This window comes from Theropithecus gelada, chromosome 14 (assembly GCF_003255815.1).
Source record: "Theropithecus gelada isolate Dixy chromosome 14, Tgel_1.0, whole genome shotgun sequence".
In the NCBI taxonomy this organism is placed as follows: domain Eukaryota; kingdom Metazoa; phylum Chordata; class Mammalia; order Primates; family Cercopithecidae; genus Theropithecus; species Theropithecus gelada.
This window is the reverse complement of record NC_037682.1, coordinates 53,367,031-53,385,294: the sequence shown is the minus strand read 5'-3', so window position 1 is coordinate 53,385,294 and position 18,264 is coordinate 53,367,031. Positions and strand designations below refer to the sequence as shown.

The 18,264-nt window shown below is 49.3% G+C and overlaps 1 protein-coding gene across 17 annotated transcripts in view; it reads left to right on the top strand.

Annotated features, from left to right (window-relative positions):
- The first annotated feature begins 6,204 nt into the window (after positions 1 to 6,204).
- Positions 6,205 to 18,264, top strand: part of MICAL2 (microtubule associated monooxygenase, calponin and LIM domain containing 2) — a 152,100-nt gene continuing 140,040 nt past the window's right edge. For 15 of the 17 annotated variants that reach the window (XR_003115590.1, XR_003115587.1, XR_003115588.1 and 12 more), the window contains exon 1: positions 6,205 to 6,356. The gene's annotated coding sequence lies outside the window, so the exon portion shown is untranslated. Of the gene's footprint in view, positions 6,357 to 12,399; positions 12,602 to 18,264 lie in introns of all 17 variants that reach the window. The other 2 variants (XM_025356026.1, XM_025356028.1) reach the window with 2 other exon arrangements.

The following is an 18,264-nucleotide window of genomic DNA, read 5'->3' as shown; positions in this document are numbered from 1 at the left end:
ACAGCAGGCACTCAATCAGCATCTGCTCAATGAATGAATGAAGGAATCTCTTGCAGTTCCTTGCTCTGCCCCTCATCTCTGATTCCATGTTTCAGTTGCTGCCTGTCCTGAGCACTCACCACACTCCTTCCCATCTGCCTGCCACTCATCTCTCACGGCTCAGTGGAAGGAATGCCATCTCTGTGAAGTCTTCCCACTCCCCTCAGCCTCCTCGCTGTCCCCCAGTATCCCAGACAGATCTGGGGAGGCAGTATTGGGAAGTGTAAAGAGCACTGGCTTGGAAGTCCACCAGTTCGATTCATTTTGCCAGATGCTGGCCCCTAGGAGACTCTGGGCCAGGGGTTTCACTCCTCCAAGATCCCATTTTCTCATCTCTAAGGAGTGAATGAAAATAGTACCTGCCTTTATAACACATACACAAGTCTGTGGCTGGGGACTAGGCAAGTCCCTGACCAGAATTTGCTTACAGAATTGATGCCTCCTATAGATTCTAGTTCTCTACACCCTTAGTGGTATCATCACCAAGTTTATTTACTCAAACCCTTACATATCATTTACTATGTGCCTGGCACTGTTCCAGCATGCATCTCCCCATTACTATTCCCCTACTGCCTGCTGTGCAGGGAGGTTAAGTCACTTGCTCAAGGTCACACAGTTAATAAGTGGCAGAACTGGGATTCAAACCCAGTCATCTTGACTTCAGAGTCTGTGCTATTAATGACTTGGCTATGATACCTGCAGCCTAACTGTACTGTACATATTTCTGGGGTGGATACATGATGGGTGGATAGACAGATGAACTTGACTGAGTTCCCTCCTTGGACTAGAACAGAGAAGAATATTCCTGTCCTTGCCTCTAGCCAGCTGTTCTGGAGAGGGTTTGGAGGTACAAGTTGAAAGCTGTCTCCCAAGCTCCATCAGTTACAGCAGTTCTGGAATGGGCTTGGGTTTATGTGGACAGGAATCTGCCCAGGCTGCAGGTATGGCCCAGCCTGCCATGAGGGTGCTTTGGGTTTTGTGGCATCGTTTGATCTCTAGAGGTCAGAATTATATTATGCCCCTGGATTTCACAATTGTCTGTGAATCCCCAGTCTATCTGGGGCTAAGGCTAGACTACTTACATGCCCCTATGTTTCTTCCCCTCTTTTCTGCACATCCGCTCTGTCTCTGTTTGCTCTGGTTGCTATATCTGGCTGGGATGTCACCTCCTGCCTGCAGCCACAGCTCTCTGCTCTCCAGAACTGACTTTCTCACCATTGCTGGCAACGTGCACACATTCCCCAACATGATGGGGTGCCTCCGAGGGCATTACTGACTTCAGCAGGTCCCAGACAGGTGCCATTTTTCTCTAAACCACCTCTGGAAAAGCCACTTAAAGTGTGGTAGGCTTGATGAGTTTTTAGTGACCTTGAAAACTTTTAGATGTTTTATCCATGAACAAGCAGTTTGTTCTGAGGTCTATGAAGATGATAAAGAGCTAGAACAAGGCCCCAGGGATATTGCTTCTCACACACTGCTGAGTCTGTCTGTGGGAGATACAAATGTTTCCACTTCCTGGCTTAGAAAGTCCTCTACAGACAGCTCCCAAGGTTCCTGGGGCCAATCAGCCCTTTCTCATCATTTAACAAGGTCACTGGACTCTGTCCAGATACCAGTCTTCCTCTTCCTTCTGAAAGACCAAAGCCCTTTGATAGCAGCTTGGGGAGGAAGCCAGTGAGAACCACACTCATTGTTTTGCCCTTCTCTAGATCTATGGCATTTAGGAAGAGATCCAGAGCCTGGTGCAACTGTCTTCTCTGCTATTCAAATGTCTTGAGAGGCACCCTGGCTTCATTACAGAAAATCTCTCATCAGGAGTCCACTTAGTTCAACTCTGACCTTTCTTCAAGCATATTGCTAGGCTGGAAATCAAAAGAAGCCAGAATTGCCACCCCCACAGTCCTCTGAACACCATCAGGTGGATAACCGATGGTGCCCTCGAGCACCAGCTGGGTTCTTTCAGGGGGAGGCATGCATAGTGCTGTGGAGGCCATTGCTTCCGTCTGAGATGAAACTATATTTAGGGATGAATCTGGGCCTTCCTTCCCTTCCTCCCTCTCATGCTAAGTGGCCATCTGCATCTCCCAGACAACCTCCACAAGCAGCATCCTGGAAAAGTGGCCTGGGGAAGAGGTGGCTATTAAATATAGACTATTGAGCCTGCTGCATAAAGAGATTGAGTTAGTTTGTCTGTCATGCTAAGAGTGAGAAAGGGACATTGCATACCTGGAACACACTTATTCACTCACTCTGTGACCATCAGAAGTGTCCTTCTGTCTCTGGGCCTCCATTTCTTTCCTTTTCTTTTTCTTTTTCTTTTTTTTTTTTTTTTTTTTTTTTTGAGATGGGGTTTCGCTCTTGTTGCCCAGGCTGGAGTGCAGTGGTGTGATCTCGGCTCACTGCAACTCCCACCTCCTGGATTCAAGCGATTCTCCTGCCTCAGCCTCCTGAGTAGCTGGGATTACAGGTGCGCACCATGGTGCCCAGCTAAGCTCTGTATTTTTAGTAGAGATGGGGTTTCACCATATTGGCCAGGCTGGTCTCAAACTCCTAGCCTCAGGTGATCTGCCTGCCTTGGCCTCCCAAAGTGTTGGGATTACAGGCATGAGCCACTGCACCTGGCCTCTTTTTCTTTTCTTTCTTTTCCTTTCTTCCTTCTTCTTTCTTCCCTTACTCCCTCCCTCCTCCACTCCCTCTCTCCCTCTTTTCCTCCCTCCCTCCCTTTCTTCCTTCCTTCCTTCCTTCCTCCTTCTTTTCTCTTCTCACTCTTTTGTTTTTTTGAGACGGAGTCTTGCTCTGTCACCCAGGTTGGAGTGCAGTGGTGTGATCTCGGTTCACTGTAACCTCCACCTCCTGGGTTCAAGAATTCTCTGGCCTCAGCCTCACAAGTAACTGGAATTACAGGTGTGTACCACCATGCCCAGCTAATTTTTGTATTTTTGGTAGAGACAGAGTTTCACCATGTTGGCCATGCTAGTCTTGAACTCCTGACCTCAGGTGATCCACCCACTTCAGCTTTCCAAAGTGCTGGGATTACAGGCATGAGCCACCACGCCTGGCCTCTTCTTTTCTTTCATTGGCCAGGTAAAGGATTAGATAAATATTCCTCTAAAGTTTGCCCTAACGTTAGATCTTTCATTTGAAGAGCTGAGTTGTATAACTCCTAGACATAGTCACAGCCCAGCAGGATATCACATGGTGCCTGCTTAGTCCAGAGGAGGGTGAGTTGTGACATCCTTAACCCACTCCTCCTCACACTGCAGGAAGATGGTCAGCAAGGGTGGCTTGTGTGAGGTGGTGAGTGGCTCTGGCCACTGGCTCAAGAAGTCCCCAGGTTTTATTTCCCTCCAGGCAGTTAGCCCTTCTCAGTTCCCAGGTTGCCCTGCATCCAAGGAAAAGCTCACCTCTCAGCCCTCAAACCCACCTAGCAAGAGTCTTTCTTATCTGAGCCCCCTGAGTTAAAAAGATTGGGAGTAGGGTAGGGGAAAGGAGGCAAGGTTTCTGGGAATGCATTGGTAACTTCTAATTTTTAAGTTGCTTCAACTTCTGTGCTGAGCAATGCTATCTTTGTTAAAGTTGGTTGGCCCACAGTGTTCCTGAAATAGCAGTAAGCTTGTTTTAATACCAAGGGAGAATGTTGTGCTATTGGTAAGGTGATAAAACTGTAAAAGAAAAAAATATGAATAATAAAGAATACAGCTCCCAAAGCATTGTGCACCACTTCTTCTTCTTCCCCTTCCCCTTCCCCTTCTTCTCCTCCTCCTCCTTCTTCTTCTTCTCCTTCTTCTTCTCCTTCTTCTTTCTTTCTTCTTCTTCTTCTTCTTCTTCTTCTTCTTCTTCTTCTTCTTCTTCTTCTTCTTCTTCTTCTTCTTCTTCTTCTTCTTCTTCTTCTTCTTCTTCTTCTTCTCCTCCTCCTCCTCCTCCTTCTCCTTCTCCTTCTCCTTCTCCTTCTTCTCCTTCTTCTCCTTCTTCTCCTTCTTCTTCTTCTTCTTTTTTTTTTTTTGATGGAGTCTAGCTGTTGCCCAGGCTGGAGTAAAGTGGCATGATCCCAGCTCACTGCAACCTCTACCTCCCGGGTTCAAGTGATTCTCCTGCCTCAGTCCCCCGAGTAGCTAGGATTATAGGCATGTGCCATGATGCCCAGATAATTTTTGTGTTTTTAGTACAGACAGTGTTTCACCATGTTGGCCAGACTGGTCTTGAACTCCTGACCTCAGGTGATCGGCCCTCAGCTTCCCAAGTGCTAGGATTACAGATCTGAGCCACCATGTCTGGCCAGCATTTTATACTTCTGATTATTCATCTGTTGCATTATAAGTTACATGAGTGCAGGGACCACATTTGGTTCGCAGAAGGGTTTGTTAAATGAATGAATTATTCTATCTCCATCTCTATCCACAACATGGGTGTCTCAGGTACAGGTCAATAGCAAGAGACTTTATGTCCAGTGCAGTCAAGGTAGGGACAGATGTAACACTGCTTCCTGAAGTTCCTCACTGCCTTGGATTTTCTATATCACTCTTCCAAATAAGGTAGGGCCAGCCCAGTGGAGTCTCCTCTCCCTTACAGTGCCCTGGCCTGAGCTCGACAGATGGTTTGGATAGACTGGGAGTGGGTCAGGCCCAGAGCAGCTCTTTCAGGGTTAGACTTGACCTGTCCAGTACCCTAGAGGCATGGGCAGTGCTGTAGAGACCCCAGTACCTAGTGGTTAGGCATGTAGATTCTGGAGCCAGATCTGGCTCAAATCCAGACTCTGATACTTACTAACCATGTGACGTTGACCAGTTGTTTTACCTCACTGGTCTCAGTTTCCACATCTGTGAAACAGGGTGATGATAAAATACACACCTGTCAAGCCAGGCTTAGATGAGATCACATGTGAAGGGCACTACCCAAGCTGGCATCACAGGCAGATTTCCATCAGCCTGGAGTGCTGACCCTCTGAGAGTACAAGCTGACTGGGCCTTGCAAATTGGGCAGGAACAGTTTTTGCTGAAAAGTTCATCTACAGGAAGTTGATTGAATTCTGAAGAGAGAGCTAAGAGAGCTGCCAGGTAGGACAATCCCTGGTAAACACCAAATGGCTGAGAGTAGGATTACATGGCAAGAAGTAGAGTAGAGAAAAAATAATAATAATAAGCTGCAGGTTTGGGGAGGCAAACTTTCTGTTTGCACTTGTCTGGCAAGGGAACGTGGTGTCTCCTGGAGGTGGTCTTGTGCTGGGGAAATTCCAGCAGCTTGGAGCCACAATACTGTTTCTCAGTGCTCCAGTCTGCCTGTTTTCCTCTGCCTAGGTAGCTCAGTTCAAAGGACACTTACTGATGCTTACACTGGGTCAAGCCCTGTGCCCGGGGTTCCAGAGGTGAGTCAGATATGGCTCCTGCCCATGGAGATCCCCATTTCATGATAACTGCTACAAGACCCATTTAAACAGAAGGTGTTTTATAGTATTTGTAGTCTACAGAGTGCTTCCGAGTGCTCACTAGGCCCCACTCCATTCACACTGTGCTGTCTGTGAATGTTGCTCTCTGGAGCTGTGGGAGGTAAGGGTAACCCGGGAAGGTGGGCAGAGCAGAGATTAAGATAGGGATCTGACAGCCAAAGGTAGAGGGTGTTTAGGTGATCTGACCAAGGTAACACAGGTAGTCTGCACCACCGCCCCCCTCCCACTAGCTTTAGCCTAAGCACGGCCAGGTAAGGGGAAGATCCTATTAGTTAGCAAGGAGGTTTGCGGAAGCTCAGGGTGGTCAAGGAGCCAAGCAAAGAGGGAGGTCCACAGGACGTACACAGTCGGTACTAGAAGTGCCATGCCGCTCCCCTATGTCCAAAAGGGGATGCGGTGGTTTGCTTTCCAGCTTCCTAGACCAAGGAGCGTGAGGCCCAGGCCCTCGCCGCTCCCTTGATACCCGCATACCAACACCCGGGGTTTCATCTCGCAGCGCTACCACGCCCCGCTCCCAGCAGCCCTTCCCTGGTCTCCGACCTGCGCGGGTCAGGGTGCGAGCGCCCGGCCACTCCCTGCGTTCTGGGCCGGGCTACAGCCCACGTGCGCCGGCGGCAGCGGCGGTGACAGCCGGCCCCACGGGGGCGGGGCGCGCTCCGTGCTGTCCTGTCATTGGCCGCGCCGCTGTCGGGGGCGTTCCCCAGCCCGGTCCACCGCGCGGCGCAGAACCGCAGGCGCTTGGCTGGCTAAGCCTGCGCGGGGCCGCTTCGCTTGCTCCCAGCTCCGCCAGTGGCCCGCGGGCCCCGATCGCTGCGCCCGCGGCCAGGGCGGAGGCAGGCGCTGACCCGGAGCCTGGCAGCCCGTGCGACTTTCGGTAAGGCGGGGGCGGCGCTGTCCTCCGGGTGGGGAGGGCGGGCGGGCGCGGGTGGGGACCGTGCCAGCCCCGGCTGGACTCTGCGGCTTGTCCGACGCCCGGGAGGGTCAGGTGCGGCCGCAGCATCCCCCGCCTCAAACCCACCCTGCGGGGCGCACAGCGAGCAGGTGGCGCTGCCGGGAAGCCCGGGGCGGCCCTGGCCGGCCTCTGAACCAATTAGAACGCAATAAAAGCCTCCCACCGGCACGCCGAACTACCTCTTACTCCGCCCCGCAACACCCAAACCCTGCAGTTCCAAGCCTAGAAAATCCCAAGCGCCACAACGGGGTGGGAGTGACGCGCCTGCAGTGCCGCCTGTCACCGGGCAGAAGACCATCCCCAAACTTCCCAGGACTGGGGTTCCGAGCCTTGCACGCCCCGTTCCAGCTCTTCACTGGGCGCCCTTTTCCCCCTCCCTTGTCCCCTCCCTCTTTAGTAACAGGAAGTTAACTTGGGCCAAATGTCAGTGGCCTGGCAGGCTGCGATCTGGAGCCGAGTCGGGGATGGGGTCGTGGCAGTGGTCCGAGGGGCCGCGGCACTGTCCGCTCTGCATCGCGTCCCCTGCATCCCCAGTAGCCCGCGCTCGCTCCAGGCACAGGAGCACCCCCACGGGGTGTCCGCGGCGCCCGCCCTGTGGGTGCCTGGCTGGTCCCGGGGAGAGGTGGAATCTTGCCCACAGCGTCTAAGCCACTGCTGGACCAGACGGGGCAGGTGGGGTTAATTTTTATTCACCGCCATCCTCACTGGCAGAGCTGGGAACAGCCTTTACTGGATGGGGATGAGGAGATGTGGAAACCAGAGTAAATGTATGTCTCCTTCCACGTTGTTTATTCTGAGGCCTGGGTTTTTGAGGCGGAAAGAACTTTTATTTGGAAGCCTGTAGGGCTCTGCCAGGCCTAGAGCAGTGTGCCGGCTCTCTTGCTGTCGTTGTCGCCTGTTAACTACAATCTACAATGATTTTGGTGAAGAATAAAGTCACTAGCCAGGCCCCTTGTGGGCAGGTCCCACGGGAGAAAAGCCAGAGGCGAATTGGCCCTCCAATGTTTGTGCCAGGTTCCCTGACCCCTGCACCTACTCTGCCCTGCTCCCCCTCTCCAGTGGCAGTCGACCTAACAAGTGGGCCTCCAGTCTCCAGGGCAGCCCTGCGAGATGCCGTGGAGACTTTAATACAATAAGAACTCACTTTTCTTCATGCAGAGAGAAGGCGGATTTATTAAGTGCTTACTGGGCAATAGGTCTTGTCTTGTGGCACTTTTGCAGCCAAATTCATGGTTATTCTCCAAAAACGCTAAGAGTTTTGCCCTCCCCATTTTAGAGATGGGGAAAGAGGCTCAGGTATGGTAGGTGCCCAAGGTCACACAACAAGTGTCTGAGCCAGGTCCTGGCACTGTCATTGTAAGTCGAGTGCTCTTGTTTCATGGCTGTGGGAAGTGGTGTGCTGTGTGCAGGACTATGGCCCTACAGCGTGCTGACTAGAGCCTCCCAGCCTCAGAAAGATGCTCTCCACCAGGATTTCAGGGGATGCTTCTTTGGCAAAACAGTTGAAGTGACCCAGGTTAGCCAAGTTGTTCAACCTGCAAACCCCTTATCCTCCCCCTAGTTGAGAGTAGTGGATAGTGTTGGCCAGATTGCTATGGGGAGGGATTGGGTGCTATTTTGGAAGCAAGCCTGCTTCTGCCATTGACCTGGCCTCACCTCTGAGAAGCTGGCTTCTGGTATAGTCTAGGAGGACTGTGTTAGCTGAAATAACCTCTACCTTGGGACTGATTCTAGTTTTGTGGGACTTTTGTGGGGGCACTGGTGTTGGGGTGTAGTGTTATGGTTGTGGGGTAATTGAAATCCAGTTTGAACATACTCTATAAAAACATGACATCACTTTTATCTCCACCCCCCTCTTCCTTCAGGCCTAGGGTTCTAGCTTTCTGCTCATCTCCTCTTTCAAAAGAAAATCATGATAAGTCATGATTTTCATGACTTATTTTCATGATGTCATGAAAATCATGAAAACTGGTACTAATCAATTATATTTTAGTATAAGTCAGCTTTTAAGAACTATGCCTGGGTGTGGCTGTGGCCATTGGAGGCCCACTCCCAGGCTGCAAGGAGCAGCCATATGATCCCAGATTCCTTCTCTGCCTATAATTGGGGTATGTTTCTATTCTCTCCACCCATGTCTACACGCATACCTGGGTTTGCCTCCCAGCCATGGGCCTGCACCCTTTGCTTCCCACTGCTGAAGTGTAGAGGTCTTGTCTTCTTGGTGGAAGCCTTGGCTCTGGCAGGACGGGACGTGGTATGGGTAAAAGAATAACTCGGTGGAACATTGCTAATCCTAGACGCCCTCTGAGGGCTAACAGTCTCTATTCTTTAAAGAGTCAGAGAAGAGAATACTGTTCATCATGCTGAGATGTTTCATTCTTTACATCGTTCTATTGTTTCATTTCACCTCTGAAGAAGTAAGTGGGGTTAACTGCATTTTACAGATGAGGAAGCTGAGACCCAGAAAAGTTACAACTTGGCTGGGTGTGGTGGCTCATGCCTGTAAAACCAGCACTTTGGAGGCCGAGGTGGGAGGATTCCATGAGGCCAGGAGTTCAAGACCACCTTGGGCAACATAGCAAGACTGCCATCTCTAGTAATGACCACAACAAAAAAGGTTACAACTTGCCTGCATCACACAGCATGTATGAGTGAGGTTTGAGTGTGGAGAATTAAATGCTATGGGAAGTAGGAAAAGCCTGTGGCTGTCTCTGAACTCTGGAGGCTTGGCAGGTATAGCTCCTCTGCTGCACAGTCATCTCCCTTATCCGCAGTTTCACCTTTTGAGGTTTCGGTTACAGTCAGCCATGGTCTGAAAATATTATAGTATTTTGAGAGAGACGGAGACCACATTCACATCACTTTTATTACAGTATATTGTTATAATTGTTCTATTTTATCATTAATGTTGTAATCTCTTTATGTACCTCATTTGTAAAGAAAATTTAATCGCTCTTGTATGTATAGGAAAAAACACAGCATATATAGGGTTTGGTACTATCCAAGGTTTCAGGCATCTACTGGGGGTCTTGGGATGTACCTCCTGGAGATGAGTAGGGCTACAGTACTTACCCTTTCTCACCCTATATTGTAATTATTTATGAACATGTCTTCTCACCTCACTATGAAATGGCATTTAAAACACTCATAAACTTGGCAGATTTATTTTCTGGTTTTGCAAATCCTCTGTGCTCTTTGCTCTGTATTTTGTTAGCCTTTATTTGAGCTATGTCCATGAGGGTATCTACCAGAATGTATCGCAGTCCTCTCATCAAAAATATTACAAACATTTTCACATACACAAAATCATAATAGCTTCATCAGCCCCATGTACTCATTGCCCAGCTTCTACAGTTATTGAGATAATGCCTTGCTGGCTTCCTCTCTCTCTTTTTCTCCCTTTCCCTCTGAAAGGAATATTTATTCCTGAAATATTTTAAAGCAAATGTCTAATGTCATGTCATTTTGCTTCTATATAATCCAGTACACAACTCTTTTAAAAAGGACATTCTCTTGCATAACCACATTTCACTACTGCACGTATTAACAGTGCTTCTTAGACGTCACCTGTCCACCTTGATTGTGTCAGAAATGACCTTTAGAGTTGGTTTGTTCGAATGAGGATCCAGTCTGTATGCCGCATTAGGCCGTTAGTCCTTTTATGCCTGGTTTTAGTTTGGAGAAGCGCCCCCTCTTTAACTAGCCATTACCCTCTGTGTTAACTGCCCGTCTCCCCCACTACATAGGGAGTCCCTTAAGACAAGCCCATCTCTTTGCTGTGCTGGATCCTTAGCACTGAGCGCCGTGTCTGGGACACGCAGAAGCTCCATAAGCATTTGTCCAGTTGTATCATAGCTACTCAGGAAATGTGCTTTGAATTAATGAACCCAGTCATGGATTTGTGTGACTACCAGTGCACGTGCTTAGATAAGAGGTTTTAAAAAAATGACTTGCTTACGTGTGGACGTTTCCTCAGCACGCGTCAGTCTGTAAACATCCTAAAATAATAGAAGAACTATTTGCTGCTCCCCCTCACTGCGCTGGTTTGTGGTGGGGAACCCAGACAGCTGCGTTTGTGCCTTGATCAGCAACTGGCCTCCACAGGTCACATATGGGGCTGACAGAGACTGAGGTCACTTCTGTCCAAGCTTTGAATTCCACCACAGGAATGACCATGTTGCAACCCAGAAACTTGGCCCTGGGCTTGGTGGAGACCACTCACTTTTTCTTCTTCTGTCTCTGGACAGTGCTGCTTCTCCTGTGCCTTCCAGAGCCTTCTCTAACCTGCCTTACTCTTGGGCAAGTTGTGGTGCCTTCTTCAAATCACTATTCATCCACAACTGGGGCAGGTACTGATGGAAAATAAGTGTTTATAACCTTCAAGTATCTTGTCTGAATTTGTTCTATAGAGTTAGTACTACCACTGGCACCTTTGTGGGTGGCCTAATGAAGGAGACCAGAGGCTCAGGAGGGCAGGAGAAGTACCTGCTTCTCTTGGTAATGGACTTCACACCTGGTTCTCTCACCAAATGTCCTTAGGGGTGCTGGACACCTTGATAGGCATCTTTTACCCATCCAGTAATGGCCCTTCCCTGCAAACAGCCCTCAACATGAATACATGGTTTGTTTGGGACATTTTTTCTTTTTTTCCTTTTTAACACAGGCAGGCTTTTAATTTTTACTTTTTAATTTTAGTAGAGACAAAGTCTTGCTATATTGCCCAGGCTGGTCTCAAACTCCTGAGCTCAAGCAACTCGCCTGCCTTGACCTTCCAAAGTACTGGGATCACAGATGAACCACTATGCCTGGCCCAGCCTTTTGCCCTAGGAGAAAATCTAATGAAATTTTAAGTCTTCTGACTCTGGATGGCAGTGTTAGAGTTGACTTTTTCCTTTATCTTTTGCTTTTTAGTACTTTTTTTCAAAGTTTTTGTAAGACAAATATTTTATTTTTATAACGGAAAATCCAAATATTTATTTTCTTAAAAAAGAAGACTTCTTTCAACTAATTTGAAGTAGGTAGACAGAATTATTCATGTAATTGGAGTTATACGGGCAGATAAAGCCACAGCACTATTGGGATTTCGATATCTGCTTGGATCGTTATTTTCACGATGAACATAACCCGACTTTCTAAAAGTTAGAAAATAAAGAAAACTGAGGATTGGGAGACAGGAAGCTATGAAACCCATGTAGCCCTACCCTCTTTCCTTTATTTATTTATTTATTTATTTATTTATTTATTTATTTATTTTTTGAGATGGAGTCTCGCTCTGTCGCCCAGGCTGGAGTACAGTGGCGCAATCTCGGCTCACTGCAAGCTCCACCTCCCGGGTTCATGCTATTCTCCTACCTCAGCCTCCCTAGTAGCTGGGACTACAGGCCCCCGCCACCACGCCCGGCTAATTTTTTTTTGTATTTTTAGTAGAGACCGAGTTTCACCATGTTAGCCAGGATGGTCTCCATCTCCTGACCTCATGATCCGCCTGCCTCAGCCTCCCAAAGTGCTGGGATTACAGGCGTGAGCCACCGTGCCCGGCCCCTCTTTCCCTTGCTACTTCTTCTTTTGCTGTCCCCCAGATGAAATCTTTCTAATGTTAGGCTCTTGATTTTGATTTTTTTTTTTTTTAATTCAGGAAGGTTAAGCCCTCAGGGGAAGACAAAATGACGCAGACTGCCAAGACAAGGCAGGGCAAAGTTCCACGCTCCAGTGGCCTGTCTTGTCCTCTCAGGAAAGTGCCCAGTGACCAAACACCCTGCTCCGTCACTCTGGGGTGTCTGGACTCCTCCCTCCTCCAGTTTCTGTTTTCCTCCCTACACCCTCCCCAAAGGTAGACAGCATGGCTGGCCCGGGCTGATAAGACTTCTTCTTCCTAAAACATCGATCACATGGCCTCAGAAATTCAGAGCCGGTGGGAGTGATAGGTGACTCCGGCCCTCTGTTCACGAGCAAACTTTCATTGCAGGATTGGGCCAACCACGGGGTCTGATTTGGAGATGCTTCCCTTCTCTGTCAGCTGCTCATGTCTCAAATGAAGAGCCTTTTGTGATGACCATGTATGGAACAGTGTCTGAAGTGCCACTGCACTGTACCTGTCTTTGCGTCTAAACATCACTGCCGTCATCACAGCACAAACTGCCCATCTCAGTGGTGTCTGGCAGTGAGCTGTGTGTATGCGGATAGTGCTGGTGTTTTTAGAGTTGAAAATTTTAGTTTGTTCTTTATTTGAGCTAATGTTTCTCTCCCCTGAGGGTCAGGGGAATTTCACTGCCTTCCTCTTTCTCTCAAATCCCCACCTCCACCTCCCAGTGGCTGTTCTGATACCTTGGTGCACCTGCATTCCTTCCAAGGCTTGGTTAGATTTCTTTTGATGAATGACAGAGGTAAGGGCAGGCACAAGAACAGGAGCTGTGCTTCCTGCTGGTTTGGGGCTCAGGTTTTTCTCCTTCACTGGGCAGGAGAGGACGTCTAGTGCAGACGTTCTTTCTGCTGGCAGCAAGGGGTTGGATGGTGGTCCCTGGCCCCTGAGCCATTGCAGCAGCTGGTTTGTGGGACATCTCCAGACCCAAGGTCCTGATGCACGCAGCCTGGAAGCCCATCACATGCCAGAGACACGAATGGGAGTCTAAGAACGCCCTGTTCTGGCCTTGCTGTAGCAGTACCAACATGTCGAGGTGCAGAAACTACTTCTTTGCTCCCATGACTCTGAATGGCTGGCCCAGGCCACTTATCTGAATACTGACTTATCTGGTGAAGCTTTGTGGGATCTCAGTATATAGTTTGTTGGAGCCAGGATAATGAGGTGTAGGGGAGGATAAAGAAGCAGCTCTCACTAACAAGAGCTGCCCTCTGAAACAGAGTGGGCCCAGGGTCTGCCAGGAGCTTGGTTGCTGAGCCCTCATTGGACAACTGTTCATCCGAAAGGAGCAGAATGGGGGTTGGGTGCTGTGTGTAGAGTCTGTGGCTGCTGTCAAGTCAGCTCCGTGTGTCAGGACAGCCAGGCTTTGCACAATTTGATGCAAAGGTAATAAGATCAGGATCTCCCTGCTTGTAGGAAGGAGGTATCTGATGGCTAAATGAAAGGAAAACAGAATAGAGAAACACACAGAGGAATTTCTGACCTCTTTCCAGACACTCAGGGAGAGGATTCACTCAGTCTTTTTCATCAGGGAATGTCCTATGAGGCTCGTGCAGTTGGAGCCTTGGGGACCATGGGGTCCATGTCGGGAGAGCTTCCCGGCCACATGCCTGGAGTTGCCACACCTTACTGTTGTGAAGGAGGAGGAGGAGGAAGAAGCACTGTGTGAAATTTCAGGCTTCTTCTGGATTCGAGGTTTGCCCCAACAAGAGGACCTAGAAGGTCTTACTTGGGTGTGTTGGTTATCTTGTATCTTGGACTTTCTTAAAAGTGACTTACCCACACATATGTACATATATGTGTGGTACTCATCCCACACATGAATAGATGCATAGGACTTACCTTCACACACACACACATAGATGCATGGTAAGATATTCACTCAGTACAAAGGAAATTGAAGGAAAAGTACATCTCCCTTCTTTCCCTGTCCTCCAGCCCTCAGTTCTTACCTCTTTGGCAGCTGTTGTCCCCAGCCCCCTGTGGATCCTTCCAGACATAGTCTAGGCATGACCTGGTGCCTGTTCCCCTTCTGCTCTTCCTGGGGCTTGCTAAGAAGCGACCAGGATGTAAAGAGACAGGGCCCACAGGGCTGCAGAGACTTGGCCATTGTCTCCTTTGGCCAAGGCCTAACTATTACCCCTTCCACCCTACTCTGCCAGCTATCTCCTTTAGGAATCCCCTTGTGTTCGATTTGGGGGTTCAAAGAGCCTGGACTCTGAGAATAAACCTCAGGGGCATGTTGTGGATGCAGGTGATATAGGCAAAAACAAAAAGCACTAAGACAGACCTGGGCTCAAATCTGAGCCATGTGGCCTTGGGCAAGTTAATGAATCCTAGTATTTTAGTTTACATAAAGGAGGTAATTATACCTATTTCAAGAGCTTGATCTGGAGATGAAATTAAAATATTTGTGAAGTACCTTGCATGGATATGCACTCCAAAATGTCAGGGTTTTTGTTGTTGTTGTTGTTTTGTTTTTTCACATTTAATGAGTGACCCATTGCCAGAATGAATGACACTGGTATGGAATTCTCTGGATGGCTTTCTGAAAATCCTCTAGGTGAGTTCCTGAGCTTTTCTTTCCCTGCAGAAGGCAGCCAGTTCTCCATTTTCTACCAAGTTCAGTTGGCCCCACTACTTCCTTCTCCCTGTGGGGAGCCAACCTCCATCCACCCCAGCCACTGGACACCACCTCCTCCTTTGCCCTTGACCCCTGAACCCTCCTCTCCATTTCCCTGGGCCCTGGGTTCCCCCCTCCTCCCCTGGTGAACAGAACGCTGCCTGCTGCCTAGAGAGGGCTGTGGGCTGTTTATGGCTGCTTTCTGGGGTGTTTATGTTGTATCTCTTCAGAAGCTCCTAGCAGATGTCTGTTTATTTCTGAAACTTCATCTACAGCATGAGAGGAGAGAGGCTATTTTTAAAGATCTTTAATTGGCATGGCTGCACAAGACAGCTTAGATTGCCTCCAAGTTTAATTCTTCATCGCTCTTATGCTCTATCCATTATGAAACCCTTCAAATCCAGCCTTAGAGACCTTATATGTCCTGATTTTAGACCGGCACTTAAATTTAGCAGATAGTTGTAATCTCTAAAAAAGGTTGGCCAAGGAGGTGAAGGCAACCGGCTGACTGTCTTTTGTCTAGGCTGAGACAGATGGCATGAATGAGAGCATAGAATGCAACACCCTCCCCCAACTTCTGCCCCTTCTTTCCACCTGCAGTGGTTGAGGCCTGCCCTCATATGCCGCCTGCGGATTGGCTGGGAGATCTCTAGCTCTCCCTTTCCCTTTGGACTCAGGTGGGGCTTGAGATGACAGGAGAGTGGTGTAGTTTCAAATGACACTGACCTCCCAGGAGGGAGGAGGCCACAGAGGCCATGAGTCACAGAGCCTTGGGATGTCAGGTTGGATGGGCCTCATGGGATCGTCTAGTTCTCATCCTGGCCACCTTGTTTTACCTGTGGAGAAACTGACACTCGGATGCTTTCTGATGCTGAGTGCACAGAGAGGTGTGTTTCTTGCTCAAGGTCAACCAGCCAGGTCAGAGTCAGGTCTTTTTTCCATCTACCATTTCCCACCAGGCTGTGGTCCTTGATCAGTCTAAGGCAGCTGTGCTCACAGTTGGCTGCCTTGACTGAAGGACAGAGCCTCATCCTCCCTTTCTAAAGCCTCCCACATTCTTTGAATTTATGCTGTGTACACTTGTAGCACTGGCTGGTCTCAGTCCCAAGATCTTTTCTTATCATAAACACCTCCCCCAGAGCCTTGGGGCTTAGAATTCCCACCTTTGTTCCCAGCCCTTGTCTGCAGAGGCCCTTTGTTAAAAATACAGAATTTAACTGGGAAGGACCATATGTTGACAGAGATGAGTTTATCTTTGATTAGCTGTCGTCCAAGGGCTGAACCTTGAGAGGATGGGGTGTAGGATGAGTGAGCTGGGAACAGGAGGAGGAGGGAATCCTGAGAGACGGCAGATAGGGTGCTAGGGGCATCAATGGCCATAGGCCCAGGCTTGGAGCTCAGTGTGCAGCTGCTGGGCTAAAGTCCCTGTGGTGACTGCTGGAAGCTGCCTGCTCTTCTAACTCATGGAGGGAGGTGCGTTAGACAAGCTCACCTGTGGCTGAACACCAAGACAGAGTATGGAATGTCCACAGAGTGTGGGAGCCAGGGGAAGCTCCCTGGAGGAGGTGGAGTTTGTAGATTGAGAAGGGTATTGGAAGATAGTTATGATTTCCATAGGCAGAGATGGGCAGAAGTAACGGCACAAAGAGATGTAGAAAAGTGAGGGCACAGTCAGGATACCACGTGGTAGAAACGGGGCTGCCTAGGGAAGCTGAGGCTAGAATCAGGCTGCTCTGAGGCATAGAGGGACCTGAGTTCTGGCGGTGGTGTGGGTGTGGACTGAACCCAGCAGACTGTGGGAAGCTGTCAGAGAGGGATAGTCAGAGTCATCCTTCAGGGCCCTGCCCTCCGTTCAGGGGAGGTGCACACTGCCAGACAGCCGCCATTCCCCTGGACTGAGGAGGGCTGTGGGGAACAGGGTGGGGGGCAGTAAGACTGGGCCTCCAAAACTACTTTGTCTGTATCGTGGCTTTTGACCCACAGCCTTCTTTGTGAAGGGAGTCTGCATGCAAAGTGTTGTCTTTGGTTTATCAGGAGGGCAGCCCTTTTTGGAACTCCTGGTTAGGGTCTTAGGATATGGGACATCCTTCACGTTCTGCAGCTTGTGCCCCCAAGTGTGGCTGTGTGAGCTTTGGTGACTCTTGACTCTGTGTAGCAAACAGCATCTGTTCCACTTTCACCACCTCGCTGCAGGCTAAGCCCTTCACGCCAATCCTTCTCCTGCCTCAAGGTCAATTTGAAGGGAATAAATAGGGCAGTCAAGGTGCTGAGCTCCTCTGGGGGCTACTCCTGGAGCAGGAGCAGGAGTTTTGTCTGTGTGTGAGGGAGGCAGCAGAGCTGAGGTGGTGCAGGAACCCAGGTGACCACCTGCTCCAAAGAAAGCGCCTTTGGAAGAATTGGCTCTGTAGGAGTCAGTGGCTCTCAAAACATTTGTACCATCATCTGGAATGATGCTGATTCTCTCCCCTGCACAGCCTCACAATCACCTGAAGATCCCCTTCAAGTGCCTCCTGCCCTGGGTTTCCTGTGTGCACATTGAGTTTCCTTCTCTAGTTGAGGAGGGAGTTTTGGGAGGCTGGCAAACCTGGAGCTGGACTGAATGGCCTGGCCAGGTGGAGCAGGTAGAGGGTTGGTTGCCTCCCAGCTCTCTGGCCATCCTGGCCATAGGGAGATGGATAAAGGCTGAGCTCAGCTTCTGCCTGCTCCCTTGTTAACCTGGCAGGTGGGAGGCACCACAACCTGGTGCATGTTCAGCTTTGACATTTGAGTGGGGCTGGCATCTGTTCTGTACCATGTATGTCTCAGGGAAGCTCTTGCTTTATGTGATGGAATAAATTGTTCCTGCAAGCAGCAATTGTAATGAGTTTAGTGCAATTGATGGGAGGTTTTAATGGGCTTGTGGTGGGGCACTGAAATCGGCTTGCTTTCTTTTTTGTCCTAGGATCAGTGCTACCCATATGAGAACAAGCTGAATTGTTCACTGATTGAGAAATTGATCGCTCAGTGCATTCATTCTGTCAACCAAGATTTTTGGAGTACTCTCAATTTGAAGCATACTATCACAGATGGACCATGGGTTTTCAGTCACTGTAAACATTGGACAAGCCACACACATACTATCTCTGAACTTTGGGTTTGTCCTCTGTAAAATGGGAGTGATGCTACTTACCTCACAGGGAGGTTGTGGGGATTAAATGGGGTAATGGGCGTAGCACGCCTCTCATAGTGACTGGCACGTAGTGGCATGCGGGTGGGCTCTTCCCCTCTGGCTCATTCCTGAATTGGCCCACAGGAGTCTTGGAGCACAGATGCAGGCAGGGTTCCTTGTTGCCACAGGCCTCGCATTCAGTACTGGCCCCTAAGTGCCTTTTACCTTTAATAACTTTTTATTTTGTTTTTTTTTAAATACAGAGTCTTGCTCTTTCGCCCAGGCTGGAGTGTAGTGGTGCAATCTCAGCTCACTGCAATCTCTGCCTCCCAGGTTCAAGCGATTCTGCTGCCTCAGCCTCCTGAGTAGCTGGGATTACAGGCATTTGTCACCATACCTGGCTAATTTTTGTACTTTTAGT